Source organism: Bemisia tabaci, chromosome 9 (genome assembly GCF_918797505.1).
Source record: "Bemisia tabaci chromosome 9, PGI_BMITA_v3".
Classification (NCBI taxonomy): domain Eukaryota; kingdom Metazoa; phylum Arthropoda; class Insecta; order Hemiptera; family Aleyrodidae; genus Bemisia; species Bemisia tabaci.
The window spans coordinates 33,305,287-33,331,711 of NC_092801.1; the positions used below are offsets into that span (position 1 = coordinate 33,305,287).

Sequence of the window (26,425 nt, forward strand, 5' to 3'; positions counted from 1 at the left end):
CAACTCAATTCCTAACCAAGAAACCACGTGCTATATTTTGCATCCTCGCTGACGTGAGTTCACATCGTAAATTTTTCATCGTTCCATCAGTGAACTATGAAAATATTTTTCCCTTTTTTTAAAAAAGGGTGAGAATATTTCGAGTGAAGGTAAAAACCTCCGCTCGAAGATGATAGGAACTCTTCCTCCCATTAGTGCTAAATTTGTTTTTGCTACGATTTTATAATCGCATGATTTTACCTGCATGAAAAAAGGTGTACCAGGAGATGTGATGCATTACGCTAGACTAGGTGAAGAGCGTCGTTTCTAATGGGAGGTTGAAAGCCGCAAGTGACTAAAGTGTCACCGCACCAAAAAAAAAGTGATGTCGATTTAACATCCTGGATGTGAAAAAAGTGTGCAAGAACTATCAAAATGCTGAATTAACCGCTACAGCCGTTACTTTAGCAATGTCGAGATGTAAAACTAACTGCTGTATCGTGTAAATCAGCATTTTGTAAGTTCTCGCACAAATCTTTTACATCCAGAATGTTAAATCAACATAACTTTTTTTTTTGTGTGTGCGCAATACAATCTTCACTCATGCATAAGCTGTATTTGGACCGCGTTAAGTAGAAAGGAAGGAAGCCACATCAACTATCGCCAATTTAATTGGGAAATTTAATTTTTTACATGAAACCGGTTGTGCGGATTTTTATGCAAATTTCAGTAAATTTTCTACATATCGAATGAAATTTCTTAAAATTTTCACAGGAATGCGCATGAACGTTCTCTTGTCAAACATTAAACTGCCCAGTTATATTTGACAATAACTGATGTGGCTTGGTTTCTCTATGCTAAACGCGGTCCATTTACAAGTGGACGTGTTTATACGGAATAGGAACCATGTAAATCAAAAGGAACCTTGTAAATCAATAAAGGAACGATGCACCTAGGATTGCCGTTCCTCATAGTCGGATGCAAAATTTCATGAAACTTTATGAAATAAAATTTAATGATGTAATTTCGTGAAACTTCATGAAATTGTTTCAAGACTTCTGCAATAGACTCAGTGGGCGATAAAACGTATAGAAACAGTAGGTTCTTGATTTTAAGATTTTGAATAAAAAAAATATCATGAGTAAAGAAGTCCTCATTTTTTATTAAACGAAATATGGTAAAATCTGACGGTAATATCTTCGAATTTCGAGGTCCGGCAACTTTGTATTTCATTTATTAATCAATGCATTTTTCGGAAAATTGACAATATGATGGAATTTAGTAATAGCGTTCGTCATTAGTGCAAGAGGCAACGCTGGAATTAAGTTAATAAGCAATACAAAGTAGCAAAGCGCCTTTAGTCAGTGCCGTATGCGATGAACAATAAATTAATTTCATTATGGCGCCTGAATACAACTACAAGGGGTCCGCGGATGTGCGTGTTGCATACGCACTGAGGTGAAAGCGTTTTGACTTTTCTATCATTTGCCGCTTCACCTGCGGCGCGTCGCGTCGCGGCGCGGCGCGGCGTGCCACCGACCGGCCCGAACGCGCATTGGCGCCTACAAACCTAACTGGGATACTTCACGCATTGCGCAATGCGTGGAGTATCCCTGTTAGGTTTGTAGGCGCCAGCGCGCGTTCGTGCTGGTAGCACGCCGCGGCGCGGCGCTCAGGCATACTGATATCGAAACTGCACTCGAATGCGATAAACCACGCCTTTATTACGTTGAATTTCTTTGTTAAAATTGGTAAGCGAGTGCTTTAGTCTCCTGACAACAGAATTGCGATCTGCGATTGATGCGATATATCGCATGCCGCTCTGACACAAAATATGGCGTCCATCGAATCACCTTAAGTCGGCAATATGCATGAGTTGATACGACGATTTTTCTTAGTATATAAGCGTGAGAAACCGGTGGGATGGCAACCAAGTTTTCCGGCGGCGGCGTCTGAAAAGCGACTCAAAACTCGAGACCCCCTCGAATTTAGATGCTAATTGGGAGCGTCTCCTTCGGTGCTTCATTTTACCGCATCTCCGAGCGATAATGAGGACTCCCCCGCAGCCCCCTTTCCGATTAAGGTTGCCAGAAATCACGAGAAGAAGACGATTTTAAGTGTGTGAAATCGTGTAAATCTCCTTAAATTGGCAACACTACTCCTGGTCGATAATGTCGTCTGCACGATGAACCCGCATATCGTTCTCCAATCAGAATTATGAGCCAGGCCTGAAACGCAAACGAGAAAAGAGGCTTTAGCTTACGATTTCTTTCAAGTTCGGTCTAAGTGGGAACCAGGGACAATATTTTTTAGAGACGAAATCATTCAGTTTTCGGCTACTCACTGGGGAAAAAAACACATTGGATCTAGACTCCAGACTCTTGAAAACATTGACAGGAAAAAAGACTCTTGATTCAATCATATTTAAGCTTAAATCAAAAGGAAATCCGCTCAAATTAAGAGGCTTGGTTCTTGATTTAAGCTTAAATCTGATTGAATCAATAGTATTTTTTCTTGTCGACGTTTTTAAGAGTCTGGACTCTCGATCCAATGTGTTTTTTTTTTTTTCCAGTGCTCATAATGAAACCAAATTAAATACTGAGCTACTAGCCGATTTTCACTACAGTCATAAGCGAGCTCGGGTCATTCTTTAATAAAAAAAAATCATCATCATCTTCGATCATGGCCTGAATTCGCATATCATTCTGCCGTGTCAAGGAAGAACGCCGTATGAACATTCGGGAGTTGCCTGATTTCCTTCGTTAAAAATGTTCATTATTTAGGAAAGTTATGAATATCTTCCCTTGAAATTTTCAGGAATTTTCGGTGGAGTTATTGCAAGCAAAACTATCTGAAAAATTGGAAGTAAAATATTCATAAGTTTACCAGGAAACTTGTGTTATATTAAAGAAAATTTGGCAACGCCTGAAGTTTCTTACTGTGTTCTTTCTCAGTACGGCGGTGTTGTATCGAAAATCGGCTCATAGCTCAGTATTTGATTTGATTTTTCAGAGACTCGACCTTAATAATCTAGGCAATGTAACTGAGTGAGGCTTAAGTTCAGGTCGGAGGTCGTCGCTAATTTTAGTCGAAGTCTGACTGATTAGCAACTTTTTGAGTAGGATATTAAATTCGCCAAATGGACTACATTTTGCAATTTTGGACTACATATTTCTGACTCAGTTCAGAAACAACGTATACACCATTAGTTTACCCTGTTACGCGTTTTTACGGATGAGCCAGAAATTGTAGTGCCCTATTGGAAAATGGAGTTTGTATGGTTTTTCCTCTGGTATCAATGACTTAATTTTGAGTTTTTCGCAGACTTAGGCATTTTATCAATGGACGGCTGAAAATCGTAGATTGAAACAAAACTGAAACATCACTGGAAAATAATTCTCGGCGTTTTTACCAAGGTCCGTTGGTACCTTTACCATCTCACTTTTTTTTACCAATTATTGGTAATTTTACCAAGACAGACTGGTAAGCTTACCTAAAAACCGGGATTTTTACTGTTTTTTCAGGTAAGAATACCACTTTTATTGGTAATGAATTCCCGGTAACTTTGCCATTTTACCTCGGTAATTCTACCACGGCCGATAAAAAATATTGGCGTTTATACCAAGGTCCAGTAAAATTACCGAGAAAGTTCAATAATTTTACCGAGATTTCTCGGTAAAATTGCCAATTCCATAAATGGTAATTTTACCAAGAAAAAACTGGGATCAAATAGAACCCTGAATTCTTCGTAATTTTACCCTTTTCTTAGTAAATACCCCGAGATTTTTTTTCAGTGCATGAGCGGAGATTTGCAAAAATGCAATCGAAGGAACTTACTTTTGCCTCCAGCTATCGACACAAAAATGTATCACTTTGGCTATCACATCGTTTTGAATGTTAGTCTGGTAGCATATTGCTTCTTCGCCGGTATCGAACTTCAACGAAATTACGTATGAGATTCGCGCGTGTATTTTTGTTAGTCGCTCCCACCGCCTTCTTAAGTTCAGACCTAGTCTGTTTACACATTAGGTTTATCCATGCGGTAGGATGCAAATGCGCAGCGCGGTCGTAAAGCGCTAACTCGAAATAGAACGGAAATTGCCAATGCGTTCACTAGTTTGCATGCCTGCGTTGTGGTCGCAATTCTCGGGTCTTTTGTGTGCTCGTTGTACTGTTCCCAAAATTGGATTGCTTGAGCATTACCATTATTCGTGCATACTCGGAGAAGCTGTGAATTTTGGTGGAGTGATTAGCGGTAACATCTCATTCCAGTACGTAACAACATCGAAAACATAAGACGTTTGGACCGCGTTTAGCAGAAAAAAACCAACCTATATCAGCTATTGACCAGTTTAACCGATCGATTTAATTTTTTCGAGAGAACGTTAGTGCGGATACTGTTTTGAAAATTTTAAAAAATTGCTCGCACCATGCAGAGAATTTACTGAGATTTGCACAAAAATCCGCAAGACCGTTTACTTGTAAAAAATTAAGGTATCAAATTAAATTTGGCAATGGTTGACGCGGCTTGGCTCCTTTTTGCTTGACGCAGTTCATTTTTCATGATACCATTTTTTCTTTTATTTTTCTTCATTTCTTCTCTTTCCATTGGAATTACCGGAAATGAATGAACCACTCCGCCCCACAAATCCCAAATCTTAAATTTAGTCGGCAATGAATTGTCTTTTTAGAGCCTGTCTTATTCCATGCTGGATAACCCACAAGAGGTTTGCGAAGCAGACCTTGGAAGGCGCGAAGCGCATTCGAGGGGTTGAGCCGCGTAGCGGTCAGGAGTCCTAACCCCTAGCCTTAATCTAAAATATAAAATCATAAGAGCAACGCATTATCCTTGAAACCGGGAAAATTTCGACTTGGAATGTTACAGATTTCCAGTCGCGTTCCAGCTTTTGAAAGTCGAATAGTTGCCGTCTATGTTCAAACTGCCGTGCGATATACCAGGATCGTTTTCAGAAATTCCACTTTGAAACGTCAAAATTATATTTCGAAAGAAAAATACAGCCAAAGGAAGGGAGTCTTATTAAAGTAAGTCGAGGGAAAGGAAAGGAAGGTTTAAAGGTAGGTAGGTCAAATCTTGCTCCGATACCCTAAGCATCTTCAAATTTCGATGTCCGGCATCTTTGTATTACATTTATTAATCAATGCATTTTTCGGAAAATTGACAATATGATAGAATTAAGTAATAGAGTACGTCATTAGTGCAAGAGGCAACGCTGGAATTAAGTTAATGTGCAAGACAACGTAGCAAAGCGCCTTTAGTCGGTGCCGCATGCGATGAACAATAAATTAATTTCATTATGGCACCTGAATACAACTAAACGGGTTCCGTGGATGTGCTTGTTGCATACGCACTGAAGTAAAAACGTTTTGAATTTTCAGTCATTTGCCGCTTCACCTGCGGCGCGGCGCGGCGTGCCGCCGACCGGCCCGAAACGCGCATCAGCGCCTGCAAACCTAACAGGGATACTTCACGCATTGCGCAATGCGTGAAGTATCCCTATTAGGTTTGAAGGCGCCAGCGCGCTTTCGTGCTGGTAGCACACGCCGTGGCGCGGCGCGCAGCCAGCACTGCGCGGATCCAAGGGGACAGAGTGCCTTCAATGGGTCGCTGAGCCTTGTGTTTTTTAGTTAATATTCTAAAAGTACCAGGTGAGTAGATTACAAGGTCCTATATTAGGAATTTTTGAAACCAAAACCCCGGACAAGACCGTTTTTGAAAATAGACTTGTAAGAATTAAGTTAAACCTGTTTTTTCTTTATTTTATAGGCTATACAATTATACTTTTCTGACTAATTAGTGTCTTGGTTAAGTATAATATATTTTATCTTAATCAATTCAAATTTTATTAATTCTATAAATTTAAATAAAAAAATTATAATTTTTATCCATGGTTTAAGAATTTCTGGATTTCCACCTTTTCTTGGATTTTTGTTTAAATGGTTAGTAATTAATTATTTTTCCGGTAGTGGATCTCAGTGGCGAGGCGTGAATGATCGATTATCGCTACTTTTCCATTTGAAGCAATGGTAAATAATCGATTATTAAGGTGTTCGTTGCGAACACCCTCTTCATCGATTCCTTTACAAAGGCTTAAATGACAGATCAATCGATATATCGTAAAGCACGCCACGCCACTGGCGGATCTCCTCTCTGCACTACCGTATAACCAAAGAAAGACGCCGTATGAGCCTTCAGACGTTGCCAAGTTTCCTTCGATAAAAACCGAATTTATTGGGAAAATTGTGAATATCATTTTCCAAAATTTTCAGACAATTTTGTACGCGATTTATTCTAAAAGAATGGAAAATTTCAAGGTAAAACATGCATGAATGTTGTCAAAAATACACGTTTCATGAAGGGAGATTTGGCAACTCCCGAGGGTTCATACGGCGGTTTTTTCTCAGATCACTTGGATTCGCCTCGAAGAAACGGAACGGAAGAATGATGCGATCGTGCAGAATGACAGGTTCGAAAGCTCGTCTGCTCAGGCTCCGACCGACTTCATTAAGTGGGTACTTTAAGGGTTGTTCGGGGGGTGGGGGGAGGAGGAGTAAGGGGGTTAACCTCTCAAGCGTGCCGCTCCGCTGAGGTCGACGTATGCCTGAACGGAAGACGCCTCAACCTCAACGAATGATTCCCGGAGAAATGTAGGGCAGATGAAACGTTGGGACGTCGCACAGTGCGGAATCCTTATGGACGATGCGGACGAAAATCGGTTCAAGACACTTAACTTTAAATGGATTGCATTTTGCAAGAAGGGACCGAGAGCATTCCAATGTAGATAAGATTGTGCAACATACATTCTTCGAAACAAAATTTCTGAAGAAATTAAATTTGCAATGGTAAATTTGGCCTTGAATTTTTAGATTATTGCCCTGGAAAAAAACACATTGGATCTAGAGTCCAGACTCTTAAAAACATCGACAAGAAAAAGGACTCTTGATTTAATCAGAATCTAGCTCAAATCAAGAACCAAGCCTCTTAATTTAAGCGGATTTCGTTTTGAATCATGCAAAAATCCGATTGAATCGAGACTACTTTTTCTTGTCAATGTTTTCAAGAGTCTGAACTCTAGATCCAATGTTTTTTTTTTCTCAGTGTGGGACAAAAGATGAAACTTGTTTAGATGATCAGTTGATATTTGCAAGGTAAAAAAATGTGCACAATCTTAGCGACTTTGGAATGCTCTTGGTTCCTCTTTGCAAAATGCAATCCAAATAATGAAGATAGAAGCACTGATAAAGGAAAATCCTTTGACACTATCAAAGTAAAACACTCGAGGAATAAGAAACTTCTCTATCTTTGGATTTTTTGCGTATTTTTCGAGAAAAGATCGTTTGAAGTTGGCAACCCGAATCAGCCCTACGATAACAATGCAAAAGCAACGTGGAACAGTTGAAACACCCAACCTTTAACTTCAAATATCTCTAAAAGTCGCAAAAAGTCGCAAGATCTCAAAATTAATGATTAAATTTAATGAAATTTTATTAGTTTAATTTTAGTTACAAACGTAGTTTAGTTACTTAGTTTAATTAGTTTAGTTTATTGGTTAATGGTTCTGGTTGTAGAACTGAACTTGGATATCTGAGGATGAAGGAAATGTCAACCACCCAGAGAAGTTGGCGTTTCAAGCGAGAAACTTCATTTGAAGTTGACGTCTTTCTCCCGTGTATTTCTTATGGACCAGTGATTCTCGACCCATTTACCGCCCACTTAGTCGGCTTCCTGCGGTGTAGTGGTTGCAGCGCTAGCTCTATAATCGAGAGGTCCCGAGTTCGATTCCCGGCCAGGCAACCCGAGTTTCATGGTCTCAAACAATGGATGCCTGGGGCTTCTTCATTAGGGACGGAGGGTGGACGGGACTAAATCGCGGGATTAGCTTTGGTGGGCTATTTGAAGCAGGAAAAAAAAACTTTCTACCCAAATTTGAAGTAGTTTTGAGCGAAAATTTTGAAAATGAACCATCGTTGTGAGTCAGAAATATCTCTCAGATGACAAATCAAAAAAATATTCAGATCTCGGATGGACCACTAGACAAGGCACAGATTTCAGCATTCTGATACATACATGCTCTTAACCAAAATTTCACGTAAAACACGATGCGTACAACGAAAATTACCGAAATCAACTCCTTACGAAGATATTCGATAATTCTTGATGCGTGAATTCAAACCACCCGCTCATGAAAACTCAATGCTCTACGTGATTCACATCGCGCGCTAAACGTTATCATGACGGTATCTGCGATATAAAAATCCGGCAACCTCAATCTTGACACTTTGGCTCAGCTATAGCAAATTGCTTATAGTTTGAACAACACATGGTGGGAAATGAACATTGCTCGATTGAGAAGCTTGCTGAAACCATTGTAGTGCGCGATTTGACTCACGTAGAGCTTTGAGTTTCTTGCGAGCGGGCAGTTCAAATTCCTTGTAACCAATGTGAAATGAAAACGTTAATATCTTCGTTAGGAATTGGTTTCAGTCATTTTCATTGCGCGAATCGTGTTTTGCGTGGAATTTTGGTTAAGGAACATGTATCAGAATCCTTTGATTCGTACCTTGTCTAGTGGTCCATTGTGAATTTTTTATTTTTGTCCACAGAGGGCCGCACTGTGCGTCGGTCCTTTCGCGACGGAGGGAAATATCCGTATTAATTTTAAGATGTCATAAAGTTCGCGGGGTCATTTGCATCGGGACGGGCCAGTCCCGCGCCCCGTTAGATCGGATCGCTTTATTTTGAAAACGTGACCCTGTTTCGCTCTATTTTGCCCCCGGGTGAGGTTGGGATTTTAGCAACGTCATCAACACCGCCGTTCTGCCGGGCTAAGGAAGAACGCCGTAGGAACATTCGAGAGTTGCCACACTGAAAAAAATAGTATGCTATTTTAGCACCTAGGATGTCAAAAATGTGTCTGGTGATCCCAAAATGCTGCCTTTACTGCCCTCGCAGTTAACTTTACATCCTACCAATGCAAATTCAACTGTGTGGTCAATCAAGGTAGCATCTTAGGATGACCAGACACATTTTTGACATCCTAGGTGCCAAAATCCTAGGTTCAAACCATGGAATTGCAACCCTTTTGGGCTGACTTATTTTCCATGCGTATTAGAATAGCTTTTCTCAAAGTCCAACAGATTGACCCCCAGATTTCCCTCCTTTCCATGAAAAAAAAAAAAAAAAACCACATAAACCATAAGAACCGACTCTACTGAAGTTCCTTTTCGCAAAAATATATCCAAATGAAACCAAATGATGTCTCTAAATCTGCTAGCGGGATACGTCGCCGTTTGAAATGATGTGTAATATTCAGTGAAAGTTATTCCTGTAGCTAAAATTAAATTTTCGATTAATTTTTTAACTGCCAAAAAATCACCCAAATTCCTGCCGTGCTGACAAAAAATTCCGTTTGAACTTTCAAGAGTAGCCAACATTTCCTTCATAAAAAGTTCATTTTGGAGAAAAGAAATGCATATTTTTTCTAGGAGATTTCAAATTATTTAGATTAAATTTAGAAAAAAATTGTCTGAAAATCTTGGAAAAATATATTCACAATTTTCTAAGTAACCTATAGGTTTTTATCGAGGGAAATGTGACAACGTCTGAAGGTTTTTCTTCTTATTCCTCCATTTTTCCTGTAAGTAAACAATCGTTAACATGATACATAACGTTAAGAAAAGAGCCGTTGGGGTTGATACCACTATTCAACCTCCTGAGAACTCATCTTGCCTATTCGATTCATTGAAGGCGTTTTTATTTTCCGTCGCTTCACGCTGAAATCCTATGAACTATCGTGGTAACAAAGTGACTCTCATTTGAAATTTTTTTCCCCCTCAGTGACCTTTTCGCATAAGGTGTTTAATGTGATACCACACTGTGTGAGTAAAGCCATATCAACACGTTGCCAGATTTTTCTCGAAGAATTTACGCATTTCTTGGAAAACTAATGTATTCTTTGTATGGAATGTACGGAATATTTTACTCATAATTTGGTACTAATGACCTGAAGAAAAATGCAAAATTAAATGAGAACCGGTAAATATGCACCCTCTTATTTGTTTAAGCACTTTCAGAAAGAATTTAAAAAACCGCACGAAACAATGGATTGCTGATTCAACAAGTAAATTGTTAAAAATATAAGTCCGACGTATTTCAAATGTACATTTTACAATAGTGGAAAGCCAATTTAAACACGGGGGTGGTTAAATTAGCATTTTTTATAGTGAAATCTACATCGAGACATGTCGCACATATTTTAGCGATTTAATTGTTAAATCAGCAATCCAATTTTTTCCGTGCATGTGCAAATGCCGCATTAAAGTAGATCTAATTAGAGTTGAATAGAATTCCCACAGCTTGAGAAGACGTCCCGAAAAATCTATCAACGCCATTGCAAACTTCAAGCCGATGACATTCTGCTCTAAACGATACTAGAAGTCCCGCTTTGCTCTCTGACATACTGTGCATCTGAACCGGTGTCAGCTGGAAAACTGTGACGTCACTCGAAGAGGGGCAAGTTGAGACCGTCCGAATTATCCACGCTCAAACCGGGTTAAGCGGGGGTCGCACAAAGGAGAGAGATTTTCGTAGAGGTTGAACCTTAAATTTGTTAACTAAAACTAAACTGTTCGATGTTTATCCCTTCATATTTTAAATTTTAAGGAGTACCCTAGAGGAAAACAATTATGTGAGAAAACGAATGGAATCACTTCTAAACTACGTCTTGTAGTAACAAAGTAACAAATATACAAGCTTTTAAAGTGTCCGTATTTTGCTCAACTTTTCCCGTCGATTCGCACCAGCGTGCGGCGGGGCGTTCGACTAATTTGATAACATTTTTCGACGAAAGGTCAAAGGTCAACGCAAGATGCGTCGCGCTCTGCCATCTGCAGTCCGCAACCTCTTTACCCCTTGACGTACCCTTTTGTTCTCGAGCACTAATTCAGGATATAATTATAAAGTGACCGCGTTAAACATGTTGAACTTTCCTGTTGTTGTCCCAAAACGTTCCCGCTACTTTAACAGAACGAATCCCTCAAGAAAGAGGTTTACACCAATAACACACATTTAAGTACGATGCTTTTTTAGATACATTCGTCCTTGCATGGTTTAATGGATTTTTTTATCTAAAAAGAATTCTGCGCAGGTAAATTTCGATGCCAAAAAGCAAAATGTCCACCTCCATTGCAACGTCTCAAAATCTGTAATTATGATTTTTTACATCGTTTTTTGGGACTTGCGAGTCCTTTATACGCAAAAAATATACACTTGAGTTCGATTTTTGTGTCAATTAAAATGCTCACGCGGCAATGGACCTCAGTTCTTGTAAATTCAAACTTCATTTGTGTGATTGATGGAATTTTTTGGGGGGAGGGGGAGGCAAAAACGGCTTAAAAATTTAGAAAACATGACGTCCTGAAGTTCCAAGATGATAATGTAATTCTCAAATTTGGAAATTTTTTTGGAAACGGACCACTAGACGAGGTACAAAATTAAGCATTCTGATACATGTCTCTTAACCAAAATTTCACGTAAAGCACAATGCGTGCAACGAAAATTACTGATATTAACGCCTAACCAAGATATTTAATGTTTCTTGACGCGTGAATTCAAACCTCCCGCTCATGAAAACTCAATGGTCTGCGTGAGTCAAATCGCACACTAAACGTTACCGTGGTAGTCTCTGCAATACGGAAATATGTATAGGCCTCAATCATGACGCTTTGACTCAGCTCTAGCAAATTGTTTACACTTTTAAAATAAAGTTTGGAAGAGAAACAGTGCTCGATTGAGAAACCTGCCGAAACCGTTGCTAGGCGCGATTCGACTCACGTAGAGTATTGAGTTTCTTGTGGCCGGGCAATTCAAATTTCCAGAAACCAATGTAAAATTAAAAATATGTATCTTAGTTAGGAGTTGATTTCAGTAGTTTTCGATGCAGGAATCGTTTTTTACATGAAATTCTGGGTAAAAACATGTATCAGAACGCTTTAAATTCGTACCTTGTCTAGTGGTCAATTCTACTCACGTTGGAGGGCCCTCTAACGACTACGAAACAAGTAAAGTTGACAGTTAGTAAACTCGGAACAACGAGAAAGATGAAGGGAAGCAACAAGAGCGTCCAAGATTTACGGGGTCACAGAGAGCAGCAGCAACGTAGGGGGGGGGGGGGGGGGGGGGGCTCATTTTGATATTTTCCGCCGGGGATTCGATCTGCCGAGCAGCGCAGCGGAGGGTTCAGAAAACTCTCAGCCCCGCGCTGGGGAGGGGGTGCAGTGCCCCCTTTCTATGGTCACGGTGGGGGTGGGGCGGTGCCTTTCGATGACGTCATCGATCGCGGGAGGGGCGACTTTGCCCCGCTGTTGCCGCCATTGGGCTGCGGGAGTTTTGAAAATTGGACGTGTTTACGCTTAGAAAAAATAGGCTTAAAATACGCACGGTCGGAAACCAATCAAATCAAATGGTAGCACTTTTTTGGGTAGCGTAGCTCCAATGGACCACTAGACAAGGTACGAATTTAAGCAATCTGATACATGTTTCTTAACCAGAATTTTACGTAGAACACGATTAGCGCACCGAATATTACTGAAACTAACTCCTAACGAAGATATCAACGTTTATATTTCACATTGGTCACGAGGAATTTGAACTGCCCACTCACATGAAACTCAAAGCTCTACGTGAGTCAAATCGCGCACTACAACGGTTTCAGCAAGCTTCTCAATCGAGCAATGTTCATTTTCCACCATGTGTTGTTCAAACTATAAGTAATTTGCTACAGCTGAGCCAAAGCGTTAAAATTGAGGTTGCGAGATTTTTAAATCGCAGATACTGTCATGATAACGTTTAGCGCGCGATGTGAATCACGTAGAGCATTGAGTTTTCATGAGCGGGTGGTTTGAATTCACGCATCAAGAATCGTTGAATATCTTCGTAAGGAGTTGATTTCGGTAATTTTCGTTTTGCGCATCTTGTTCTACGTGAAATTTTGGTTAAGAAACATGAATCAGTTTGCTGAAATTCGTATCTTGTCTAGCGGTCCATTACAAAAATTCAACCTTCACTTTTTTTAGGTCCTGAATATAGTTGGTGATGCAAATTTTACACGATAGCAATTTCAATCATTTGGATGCTCATCCTCACGTGTGGTTTAACGAGAGAAATTTGCACGTCAATCGTGGAAAGTGAAAAAAGAGCCACTAAAATTCAGGAAACTAATTAGTCGACTAATTACTTGGACTTTATTTTGAAATTCGGAAGCACAATTTCTGACTCATCTATGAAAAAACCTATGTGCATAGCGAAACTGATGGTACATACGTTGTTCCTAAAACAACCTGGACATTGTAGTTCCAAATTACAAATGTAGTCCAGCTATAAGTAAGTTAGTCGACTACGCGGTTACTTGTATTTCAATGCATTTATTTTTATTTTTTACAATTGATGTACGGATTATATTCGTCAAACCACACGTGAGGATAAGTATCCAGATGCTCAAAATAGCCATCGTGTAAAAGTCCATCAACAACTAAATTCGGGACCTTAAAAAAGTGTAAGTTGAATCTCTTTAATTAAATAAAAATGGGCTAAAAACCACGTAAATCCTGTACTCGCAGCTTCAATAAGTATCACCCCCCCCCCCCCCCCGCTTAAGCATAAATAATTAAATACGTCTATTTTTTGGGTCCCTGAACTTTACTGATTGAAATCCCACAACTTAAAATGTTCAAGCGTCCGAGTATTTTGTGTCATCACGATTTAAAACATAAGCTTTCGGAATTCTTCTATTTTTACATTTTATGAAAAGTATAACTTATCCTAGAATGTGCATTATCCAATTCACAAAGACTATCTCAATTATATTTCATATTTTTCTTACTGTTGCAGGTAAGAAACCATTCTCGCGGATCAAACTACAACTAATCTCCTTAACCTATGTGAGTAAACTTATTGATACAAATTCCCTTCACTGTCATAAGTCAAAACCGTACGTTCGCTGTCATTTGCGGGTCAAAATTCGTTCACGATTTGGTGGCCCATTGCCCTACCAACTGAAGAAGGATCAGTGTAAACAAACCCGTTCTAGAGGAATTTTTACAATCGCCGATGGAAGAAAATATGTTTCTTAGACAAAGTGCCATTCTCGGCAAAAATATCCATCAAAGTCTGTCTAAAACTTTATTCAGAATTTGGCAATAAGGAACTCCTCATAAAATTTTGAAGAATTTTGTTGTCATCTTATTTGCTTGCCTTGGTCTAACATTGGATGAGGAGCATCCATGAGAAACCTAAAACTGATGAACCAGTCAAAAAACAAACCGGATACGGCAAGACTTTATTTTAGTACTGCCATGCTAAGTTAAAACGCCGTATGTGCATTCAAGTGTTGTCGAAGTTCCTCTCAGAAAACATTTATTTTTGAAAAAAGTTATGAAAATTTTTCCTTGACGAGCAAAATCCTCTGAAAAATCGGAGGAGAAATATTCATAAATTTTCCTGAAAATTCGTGATTTGTCCAAGGAAATTTAGCAACGCCTGATGGCTCGCGTTCTTCCTTATAGCACGGCAGTGTAGATACTCTACTGCCGTGCTAAGGAAAAACGCCGTATGAACATTCGAGAGTTGCCAAATTTACTTTGATAAAATGTTTATTTTTGAGGAAAGTTGCGAATACTTTTCCTTTAAATTTTCTGAATCTTTAGGTGAAATTGCAAACAAAATTATCTGAAAAATTGGGAGGGAAATATTCATAAGCTTACCAGGAAATTCGAGTTTTATCAGAGGAAATTTGACAACGCCTGAGGGTTCATACGGCGTTTTTCATTAGCACGGCAGTCTAGCTGTACCTCTTGTGTGCTGCAGACCGATTCAATAGAGCGGCTTGTTAAAAAAAACTGAATGCCTCGGGAGGACATGTTTTCCCGTACGAAGTTTTATCATCGGGCTTTTGATATATCTACCGCGGAACTTTTTAAAAAGTTATCAACGAGCAAGGCTCATCGCTCGCCTCCGGCTGGCAATCCGAAAGGATAATATTCCCCTTTTGCATCCAAGCTCGGTGAGTTTGTCACAATTCGGAGTTTGTCGGAGATGCTGGCTTCGTCAGCAACAGTTATGCCTCTGGGAACGGTAATGGGACAAGTTTTTTTTTTCATACTTGCCAGCTAGTGCTGGAAAAGCAGAAATTTCCCCATTTTCACCGTGTAGCAATTCTCATTTACGACAACTGGAAGCTTGCTTTATCACGTGCCAATCTGTCTAACTCAGGTATTTGCGTTTATTTATAGAAAAAATAATGAACTGTATTCAAGTAAACCGAACACGCAAATCAAGTCTGATCCATCTGCATGATTTACATCCACCTATGGCGTTCATTAAGTTTCAAAGTAACGTTCGATAGTAAAATCATAATCTAAAAAATGGGCATTATAAAATCCTTTGTTTTTTTTACAATACAAATAAGTCACTAGTTGAATTACTTAACATTCTTCTTTCGATCTCTCCAGACAATGTGTGAGGGTGAGGGTGTGTGTATTTGTTGAAGGACAAGATGCGTAAGTGCAATTTCTGAAAAAATTGAGCGAAGAGTAATTTCAGCTGAAACTATCTAAATTGGTCTGTGCATAGAATCATGCCGGTAGAAACCAATTGATATGCATCGAAAAGTGAGCTTGAACTTGCTTTCCGCCATAGGATTCCATGTTATTTTAAACCTTTAAACACACATTTCTGGAAATCGAAAAAACTGCACTTATCCCGCTTGTCCTCTGAGCCCCTCAAAGTTCCTGCATAAATGGACGTATTTCTATCAAACGGAACTAAGCGCCATAGGGGGAGGAAGGTAGAGGGGGGGCTTGGATTGGCGGCGGAATCGGGCGTCGGGCTCATTCCGTCCTATACTCGTAATGCTTTTCCATGGCGCTTAGTTCCGTTTGACAGAACGCGCTATCCGGCACTCTAAATTCCTCAAAAGGAACTCAAATTGGCGCTTAGTTCCGTTTGACAGAAATACGTCCAAATAATCAAAGGAGGTCTATTTTGGTTCAAATTTTTCTTGGCGCAATTTTTTCAAAACTTGGCAACAGTGGCCGTTGGCTCTGAGGCTTCGTTCATTGATGGCCGGGAGATTTCAAGATGCACCCGGGAAAGTTCAGTGACGTCAGCCCCACCCCCACCCCCTCCACGCCTCGCGCGGCGCACAGTGAATCAAGTCAAGTAGACAGGTCGGACGTGAAATTTTTGACTAAAACTGCAAATTTTGATGTTTATTTCATCAAATTTTAAATTTCAAGGGGTGCCAATAGAAGACAATTTTACGAGAAAACCAATGAAACCACTTTCAGAACCTCAAAGTTTTGTATAAACGGACTTATGAGCGTTTAAAGTTTCCAAATTTTGTCCTACCTCTCCTATTGACTCGATCCACTGTGCGGCGCTTGAGCGTTTCTGGGTCGGAATCGCACCGAACGACGGGAATCCGGCGAGTCTCGGGTTCGAATCCCGGAACTTTCCTCTGTTGCATACCAATCGCTTTCCTCGACCTTTGGCGATTCCGCCCGAGGACTCAACTTTGCCCCGGCGCAAAGCTGCAAAATGGAGATTAAAATAATAACCGGATCCGGCGTTTACCAAATCAAACTCCTCCAAATATTGATTCACGTAAATTAAAATAACATCAATATATATCGTCACCTTCCGGCCGATATATCACAAGTGCCATGCGACGTTTCAAAATTTCCGCCGCCATTTTATTTTTTTACGGAGAAATTTTCGGTTGAGTCTGTTTGAAAATTCCACGAATTTCATCGGCGGCACACAGAAAATTCAGTGAGATTTTCGGACAGCTCCGTCGAACAATTGCTCTATAATAAAATAAAAATGCGGCGGAAATTTTTAAACGTCGCATGGCGCTTGTGATACTTTGGCTGGAAGGTGACGACATACTGATTGGACATGAAACAATATGAAAACAATACACAAAAATGGATTGGTACTGGCTTGCTGAGGAACATTTGAGAGTTGCCAAATTTCCGTGGAAAAGAATGTATTTTTGAAGAAAGTTATGCCTATTTTACTTTGAAATTTTCAGACATTTTAGGTTAAATTGCAAGCAAAATCGACTGAAAAATTTAAAAGAAAGTATTCACCGTTTTCCAAGTAAATTTGTTTTTATTGAAGGAAATGTGGCAGCGTCTGAAGGCTCATACGGCGTTTTTTCCGTAGCATGGAGGAGAAGACAAGGTACGCTTTTAAGCATTCTGATAAATGTGTCATAAGCAAACACGGAAAACACAAGGTGGGGAAGGAATATTGCTCGATTAAGAAACCTGCCAAAACTGTTCCAGAGTGCGCGATTTGGTTCAAGTACATCATTGTTCTGCTTGTGAGTGGCAAATTCAAAATTCTTGCAACTTCAACTGGATTGCATTTTGCAAAAAGGAGCCACTAGCATTGCAATGTTGCTAAGATTGTGCAACTTCTTTTGTCTTGGAGGAAAAACCCGATTATCCATTATTAGTTTCTATTTTACTCGCTAAAAACTGTAAATTTACGAAAAAACTTACCATCTAAATTTCATAGTTTTTCACGATTTCCGCAATTTTATTGCAAAAGATGAAGTTGCACAATCTTAGCATCATCGCAATGCTAGTGGTTCCCTTTTGCAAAATGCAATCCAACTTACAAGGATTGCTGCTCTGGTCCTCCGTGTCGACGAAATTGGTTTAAAAGATTTTGCAGATCAGGAAAATACAAAGGTCACGATCAAACAATAGCGTATTTATGACGAAAGGAACTATGTACATAGGAATTGCGTGCGACATAGTTCCTTTTAGCATAAACACGTCCGATTCTGCTCTCGCAACTTCCGGGTCCGGGGCTTAATTAAAATTTCCCGCGTCAACATTGAGATGAGGATCGATCGTCGAAAAACGGCGCTAAAGTGCTCTTATCTCCGCCTCAAATCGCGGATGCACCGAAATGTAACGAGCTTTTGATTTTGAGCTTCTAATCGAATCAGGGGCAAAACAATTATTGGAAGACCTTGACTTTACTGTGCCAGGAAAATCGATGAGTGAGTTACTGGCTTTATTTTGAAGATTCATCATTTTCTTTGTTTAATGCTGGCTGATGATAAATACGTTGAAAGAATTTTTAAAAAAAATTTCTCGCCTCTGTCCTTACACCCGTGTTAAATAAAGCCTCGTTTTCTTAAACCATCTTTTCATATCGGAGAAAAGGCCACAAAGATTGGATAAAGAAGAGCGCCTTCAGCACACTGTGTAATCTCAATGCAAAATTGTGATACCACTATACGTGCGTCACGACAGTCATTTTGCATAGCCGGCTAATTGAAGGAAAATCTTCGGTTTCCAGTGCTCCCGATTTCGAACGTAAGTCACAGTCAGTGGCCATAAAATAATGATGGAAACTTCAAATGCATTTTCTTAAACGCACTGGAAAAAAACACATTGGACTAGAGTCCAGACTCTTAAAAACATCGCCAAGAAAAAGTACTCTTGATTCAATCAGAATACAGCTTAAATCAAGAACCAAGCCTCTTCATTTAAGCGGATTTCGTTTTGATTCAAGCAAAAATCCGATTGAATCAAGAGTATTTTTCTTGTCAATGTTTTCAAGAGTTTGGACTCTACATCCAATGTGTTTTTTTTTCCAGTGCATTTTTTGCTATGTGCCCTTTTTCCGGGAAGCTTCTCAATTTTTACATTTCGCGAAACATGAAAAAGAACCGGTATTTTTCAGTACTTTCATAAATTTATGAAATTTCACGAAATATTTCACGTGAAATTTCAAGATTTTATTTCTCATGAAATTTGCCACCCCGGGCGCAAGGGTCGCGTGGACGCGACTTTGGCGAGCCCACGCGCGGCTCACGTGTGAATCCGCACGCGAAAGCGCGGAAGGACAAATTTAGCCGCGGGGTTATTTCCAGCCTCGTCTCCGAGCTCCGGCCCACTACACCTCACCTCAACCACCCTCGACAAAAACCACGCAACCCCCCGCGATTCCCTATTCCACTTGCGCGGTTTTCGCTTCGGGAGCCGGCGTTGAGCCAATTAAGCCCGGATCGAGTCCGTTTCTCCACTGCATTTCGGATCCCAGTATTCCCGCTTCTCGGTTCCGTCGCCCTCCCCGGAGATCCCGGGTCGCGGCGCGAGGAAATAATTGACCCTAAGCTCTCCCAAATTGCTTTACGATTTCCGCCTCCCAAGGCCCGTAAATCCCCTTTTGTGGACACCCTCAGCCGCCTCCTTTCGTCGTTTCTCGGAGGTGCCTATTGTTTTAGGTCCGCCCGTGGGCGTAGTTGCCGGTTTTCTAACTTGCCGCACCGGAAAAAAAAACTCATTGGATCTAGAGTCCAGACTCTTGACAACATTGACAAGAAAAAATACTCTTGATTCAATCAGATTTAAGCTCAAATCAAAAGGAAATCCGCTCAAATTAAGAGGCTGGGTACTAGATTTAAGCTTAAATCTGATTGTATCAAGTGCATTTTTTCTTGTCAATGTTTTCAAGATTCTGGACTCTAGATCCAATGTGTTTTTTTTTTTTTTTTTTTCCAGTGTGAGGAAAATTGCCATCGTCACCTTCCGGCCAGAGTGTCACAAGTGCCATGCGACGTTTCAATATTTCCGCCGCCTATTTATTTTTTTACAGAGAAATCGTTCAATGAAGCTGTCCGAAAATTTGACTGAATTCTCATAGTGCTGCCGCTAAAATTCAGTGGAATTTTCAATCAGATTCAACCAAAAATTTCTCTGTACAAAAAAACAATAGCGGTGGTAATTTTGAAACGTCGCATGCCGCTTGTGATACTCTAGCCGGAAGATTACGATGTTAGCATTTTAATTTTACTTTATCCCGGTAAAATATTCATTTTTTATGGAGGTTAGGAGCCGTGCAAGTATTACGTAACGCGAACTTAAGGGGGAGGCGGTGTTTGAGCCAGCGTCTTTTCGGACAATCTTGTGAGCAATTTTATTCTTTTTTTTCCCTTTTGTAGTTTCCGGGAGAAAAATTGGCGAATCTTCTCGAAGATATGACAGTTTAACTCCCTTATTCCACCGGACCCGGTAAAATCCATAATCTGCGGGGTTTCAATTTCCACCCGTTTCACGCAATTTTATCCAAAATAACGTGAAAGTTTTATTCGGGGAACTTTGGCAACTCTTGGATGTTCATACTGTGCTTTTCCTTAGCACGGCCGTAGAAGGACATATTAATGGCACACTAAAGAAAAATGCCGAATGAGCCTATAGATTTCCTTCAATAAAAACACTAATTTATTTGGAAAATTATGAATATTCTTCTTCGAACTTTTAAAAAAAAAATTTCGTAATTTTATCAAATTATCTGAAAATTCAAGGGGAAATGTGTCGACTTTCAAATGTTCTTACTGTGATTTTCGTCAGCACTGCAGTAAAGGGACACTACTTTCAATACTGGCGCGTTGAGGAAAAACGTCGTAAGGACTGCAAGACGTTACTTAAAAAGCCTGACTAAACTTATGAAGTGCAATTGATTTAGGTAGACCATTGTTTTTCATGTGAGAATTCAAAATTCTTGCAACTATTTAAATCGAAAACGTTAATATTTTAGTTGAGGGTTAAATTTGCATTGCGTGGATCAATGAATTTTTGACTAAGAAACAAGTGTCGCAAAATTTTTAAATTCTTTCTTATCGGTAACCAAAGATTCGCCTTCAATTAGCCGGCTATGCAAAATGGCTGTCGTGAAGCACATACAGTGGTATCACAATTTTGCGTTCATATTACACAGTGTGATGAAGGAGCTCTTCTTTATCCTATCATTGCGACCGTTTTTGAGATATGAAACGACTGTAATCTAGATTTCGGTGCTGTGGCTCAGCAGTATTTTTGTAGTATTTATAAGTATAATTCATGATAAAATTGTTCATTATTAAAAGTGATAAAAATACTCACTCATGGAGAAATTTTTTACAATTTTTTTGCTCACCTTTTCGAATGAAGTTTTCTACCATTTGGAAACACTGCATTTTTGCATGATTTGGAGCACTTTTAGCAGAAAGGAACCAACCCACATCAGCTATAGCTAAATCTATCTGGGCAATTCAATGTTTTACAGGAGAACGATTATGCGGATTCCTTTAAACATTTCTAGGAACTTACTTCGTAATATGCAGAAAATTGACTGAAATTTGCACAAAAATCCGCACATCCGTTTTTATGTAAAACATTAAATTGCCTTGGTAGATTTAGCTATAGCTGATGTGGGTTGGTTCCTTTCTGTTTAAGGCGGTCCAGTTTATCTGCCCTTATTTTCCGTCCTTTCTTTTCCTTTGTTCTTTATTTATCTAGTTTAAAGTTCCCGCCTCTCATTCTCAAAGAACCCAAATAAACGGCACGATTCCATAACAGGTATATGATTCATTTATTAGCATTTTCAGAGTCAACTAGAGTGTCGCGACATGGTTTTTTGCACTAATGATAACACCTCTCTCAGCTCCTCCTTTAACAATGGTTTTCTCGAATAGGAGGAGCAAAAGTGCCTTGTAATTTTGCTACCACCCTCACTTACGTATTCATAGTTTGAACCCCTTTAAGCCCGCCGCACATGGGCTCAAAATAGAACAGGCTTTATGAACAAGATGATCGGAGCACTCTATTTCTCATCAGTTATTCATATGAGATCCCCGCTAGGAACGTTAATTTTTCCGCCGCTAGGAAAAAATTGGCGTATTTACGTTGTGACCTTTTTCGAATTTTAAAACATTGGCTTTTATCTTCTTCTTTAAGCCTTTCCAGGTATGCCAAGACCGCACAAATGGAAACCTGAGCTGTGTATACCAATAAGTTTCAGCTTAACATTCAAAACAAACCGTTTAACTGTCAATCCTCTCTTCTTCATAAGGTGGGATTTGCTCTCTTACGCCAATGTCTCTTTTTTGGCTTTTGGATTTGAATGCAAATCACTCTGAATAAGTCACTTTTCTGAATTTTATGTAAATTAACTATAACAATTAATCATTTTCCTGGTTATATAGTTTCCTCACTAATAAACTTTGCAATACGCATATGAGGCCAGTCTTTGAGAGCTTTTGAAGAAAAATATGGGAACAAGAAAAAAAAGCGTTGGACAAAAAAGAAAAGTAGCCAACGTCTCGTGCAGTTGGCTTAATTCGGATTGATTCTATCCATTTGATGGTATTTAAAAACAAAACCATCCCGAAAAAAGTACACATTTTTCTCGTCGATGAAACAGTAAAATAGCGCTCCCCCCTACGCATACAATTATTGTACGCGAGAGGGAAGCCGAAACGCCTTCGATTTTAACGTATATGCAACGTGGTCAACTCCGGAACACGAATAGTTGCATTAAGGCGCTTTATACTACGTCAATCGTTTTGCATCCTGTTTCCATGAATCACGTTAATGACCTGTCTTGCTATGAGTGTAAAACTCGGTCAGTGGGTTACTCTAACAATGACCTTTCCATCCTTAGTTCGAATGATCAGTGTGCCATTACGTCAGCCGAATTCAAGGGTCACTGACCTCCCAATACATGCCTTCAAAAGACTTAAGTGGGTCAGTGAGGCAAAACAAGTACGACCGCTTTGAAAAGCATGAAAGTGAAGGTAAATGACCTAGTTTTAAAAATTGGTCACTGTGTTACGAGCTGAATCAAAGGTTAACGACCTGTCGCATGCGAGTAAAAATTGGCCAGTTGGTTATTGAACCAACATTGACCCTAAAGTTATTTAAGAATCGATGACCTTTCAATCCTTGGTTTGAAACGACTTATGATGGTAAGTGAGTCGCAAAGGGTGTATTCGCCTTTACAGTGGCGTGGCATGAATGATCGATTATCGATATTTTCCCATTTAAGCTGTGGTAAAGGATCGATTTTTAGGGTGTTCGCTGCGAACACCTTAATAATCGATTTTTTACCACAGGTTTAAATGGTAGATCAATCGATATATCGCAAAGCACGCCACGCCAATGGCCTTTAATAGAGTGGTGGATGGCCCAGCGGGCTGATAATTGAAACTAATAGACAAAGAGGTAGACGAAGAATAAAAAGAGAAAATGGTGAGATTCTAGTAATGAGAACGGGTGGTTGCGGTGGGAAACATGGTAAACAATAGACTAACTAACAGCAACCCCCGAGTTTCATAATTACATTACATGAGAGGTCTTAAGGTAGAGTTAATTTTTAAGGCATTTGCGGTGAAAGGTGTGAATTGCTTTGTGTCGACAATTTTTTTTTTTTAAACATTGTTAGAACAACTGTCTCTGTAAACCATAAGACAAATATGTGCGAGTCAAAAAGGGTCAGTGTTTGAAATGAGTTCCCTTGAATATTAAACTATGCAAGTTCGTTTTTCTTGTGAAAACTAAAACACCATAGTTATTCCGTCGATGCTTTATAAACAAACAATTTGCGCGACTTTAGAAATGATTTTATTCAAACGCAAAGTTTTTTTTTTTAATAACCACAAATGTTACACAGCACCTTTACGCAGCGAATCCTTCGATTGAGCGTTTTTAAATCAAAGGTATAGGAAACAATGCCCATTGAGACCCTAACCCCGATACCCATAAGAATCCACTATGACAGGGCCCATGTCACAATGGAATTAATTCCTTTCGACTTAAATAAGTCCAATTTATGTCTCCCGCGGTCCAATTATTTCACCCTATTCCCATTTTCAGTTCCAACATTTTTGCACGGAAGAAGACAAGTCCCCGTGTGAGCCCGAATACGAATTTAACAGGAAGATACCGCCAGAAACACCATTGCCGTCGTAGACATCGAAACAGCGAAATCTCTTTTAATTCCTACGTCCTTTACTTGGTTTTTTTCTTCGCTCAACCGGCAACAAGGCTTCTTCTCCGGTTTTTTACCCGCACTCATCCGCTCCGCCGAATAAATGTACGTTAATACGCTCTTGAGGTAATTACAACCCCCGAGGGTCGTTGCCAAATCTCACAGAAAAAAAAACCCTCAACAAGCCGCATATCGACGGTGTAAGTCCGCAGACGTATCTCGGTTTGCGACGTCGCAGACTTCCTGTCATACTTTATTTTTTAAATGAAAAACTGCTCAACAGCAATTCTTAAAAAACTGCCGTGATTTTTCCTCTCAGTGCCAAGAAAATTCTACAAAAACTTCAAGCATTGATGTCGGTTTCTTCTCATTTAAAAAAATAAAACAGGAGCGGAGATTTTCAAACACCGCAAACGGGATACGTGGTTGCGGACTTACACCGTCGATATCAGTGGCGAGGCGTGAATGATCGATTATCGATATTTCCCCATAAGAAGCTATGTTATAGAATCGATTATTGAGGTGTTCGTTGCGGACACCCTTTTCATCGATCCTTTGCCATAGGTTTAAATGGCAGATAAATCGAAATATCGCAATTCACGCCACGCCACTGGTCGATATGTATCTTTTGTGAGTCAGTTGCACTGATCATAGAATCACGCTGTGATGGTTTAAGTTAATATAATAGCAAAAAGGAATATGGCGGCCTTCGTCTACGTTTCTACGTCCAGTGTCAACCGAAATATCGCCTTTCAAAAAACACGGTGTACCATCATACATGACGTCATTCAACACGGTAGCGCGGCCTATTTTATCTTCCATCTTAGTTTCGTCAATTGGAGATGCACACATTTGCACCAGTCGCGTGAATCGAAACGAGAATATTTTAAGGAAGAAGAAACCACGGTATGCAGTTATGCACCATCACTGTGAATGACATCATATCATCATTTGATTGTATAAAAGGCGATATTTCCATTGATTTTGGATGTAAAAAACTTGGCGCACGGAGGAAAGAACTTCGTGCATGGGGCCCGAAGTTGAAGTCATATGGATCTCTGAAGTTTTTGGATCACGCATCCAAAAACTTGGGGTCCGACTGCCAAAGTTCGGGTCAGACACCTGGAGTACTCCGGTATATACCAGAGTGCTTCAGATGTGTGACCCAAACCCTTCGGTATGTACCTAAGTACTTCAAATGGCCGGCCCAAACTTTGGCAGCTGAACCTCAAGTTTTCGAATGCGTGGTCCGAAACTTTAGAGATCCATATGACCTTAACTTCAGGTCCATGCACGAAGTTTTTTTCACCGTGCGTATGGCCCGATCTTATGGTAGCAGTCTGTTTTAAGAATGGCCGATTCAATTCAGAATCGTGACATTGTTACCTCTCCAAAATTATGTAGTTTTCTAGATAATTTTCATTTTTTCCAATAAAATATGGCAACGTACAAATTTTCGCTCGACGTTTTTTTCCAAGCACGGCAGTTGACGCCCTATGACGCCTTGAAAAATTCCCCAAATTTTAATTTTATTTTACACCAGTCTTGGCAACACGGGACACGAGCCGGGAACGATGAATAAATTTGGGGGTTAATAAAGTCACACCCCTAATGTGTTCCCCGTGCGATCTGGTCGCGTGAGGGGGGACGCGAGGGAACGCAGGGGGGAGGGGTTTGTGGGGAAAAAATTCACGGCGTTCACTCTTGGCTAAAGCAAGGGGGCTCAGAGCGAGTAATGGATGTCAAATGGGCGCGGTTGCCACTGCGTCGTGCTGCGGAAAAACGCTGTATAAGCCTACAAACGATGCCAAATTTCCCTCGATAAAATACGGATCATTGTAAATATCCTTCTGTAAATTTTTCGGTGACTTTTACTCGGAGCTCAGTTCAACGCATTTTAAAATTTCAAGGATAAATATTCATGACTCTTCGGGAATAGATATTTTTTCTGTAGAAATTTGACAATGAATTCGGCCTCCTATCGGTGTAGTGGTCGTAGCGCTAGCTCTATGACCGGGAGGCTCCGGGTTCGATTCCCGGCCAGGCGACCCGAGTTAAATGGTTGCCTGGAACTGGTTGTAGGGACGGAGGAGACGGGACTAAAAGCGCAAGGATTAGCCCATGTGGGCTATTTGAAGTACGAAAAAAAAATCAGAACTTTTAGGCGTTTTTTTCTATGGCAGTACCCAGGTTGCGTTAGGATTAATGATATTTTTCACCTTTACAAGATTTTTTTGAAAGAATATTTTTAAACGGCCAAGACAATTACACAGTATGAATGTTTTTGTAATCTTTTATCGACCCATTCCTTTTTTAATTCCCATTCGTTAACCGAGTTTGAGAAGGTTTTTTTTGTTAATATTTGTAGTCCAACTTAAAATCGATTTTCTCCCATACACCATCTTCCCTCATTTCGATCTGCATATTTCACTTTTTTGAAGTTGCTTGATTGGGTTCTTCCTAAGGAGACGAAGGGATGCCCAGTGAAAGGGTGGCGACAGGGGGTTTCGGAAGAAATAAGGGTTTGCCAACTCCCAGAAGGACTTTGGGAGGATAGGGGACTTTGGCGGCTAGGAGTCGAAGAGCGCCAGGGAGCGC

General features: G+C 40.0%; 1 protein-coding gene across 2 annotated transcripts in view; it reads left to right on the forward strand.

Annotated features, from left to right (window-relative positions):
• The window catches only part of LOC109030423 (uncharacterized), a 167,354-nt gene that overhangs the window by 17,004 nt on the left and 123,925 nt on the right, over window positions 1–26,425 (forward strand). Inside the window, exon 1 of one of the 2 annotated variants that reach the window (XM_072304208.1) lies at window positions 13,885–13,935. The exons of the other annotated variant lie outside the window; for it this stretch is intronic. The gene's annotated coding sequence lies outside the window, so the exon portion shown is untranslated. Of the gene's footprint in view, window positions 1–13,884; window positions 13,936–26,425 lie in introns of those variants that run through there. 2 annotated transcript variants of the gene reach the window in all.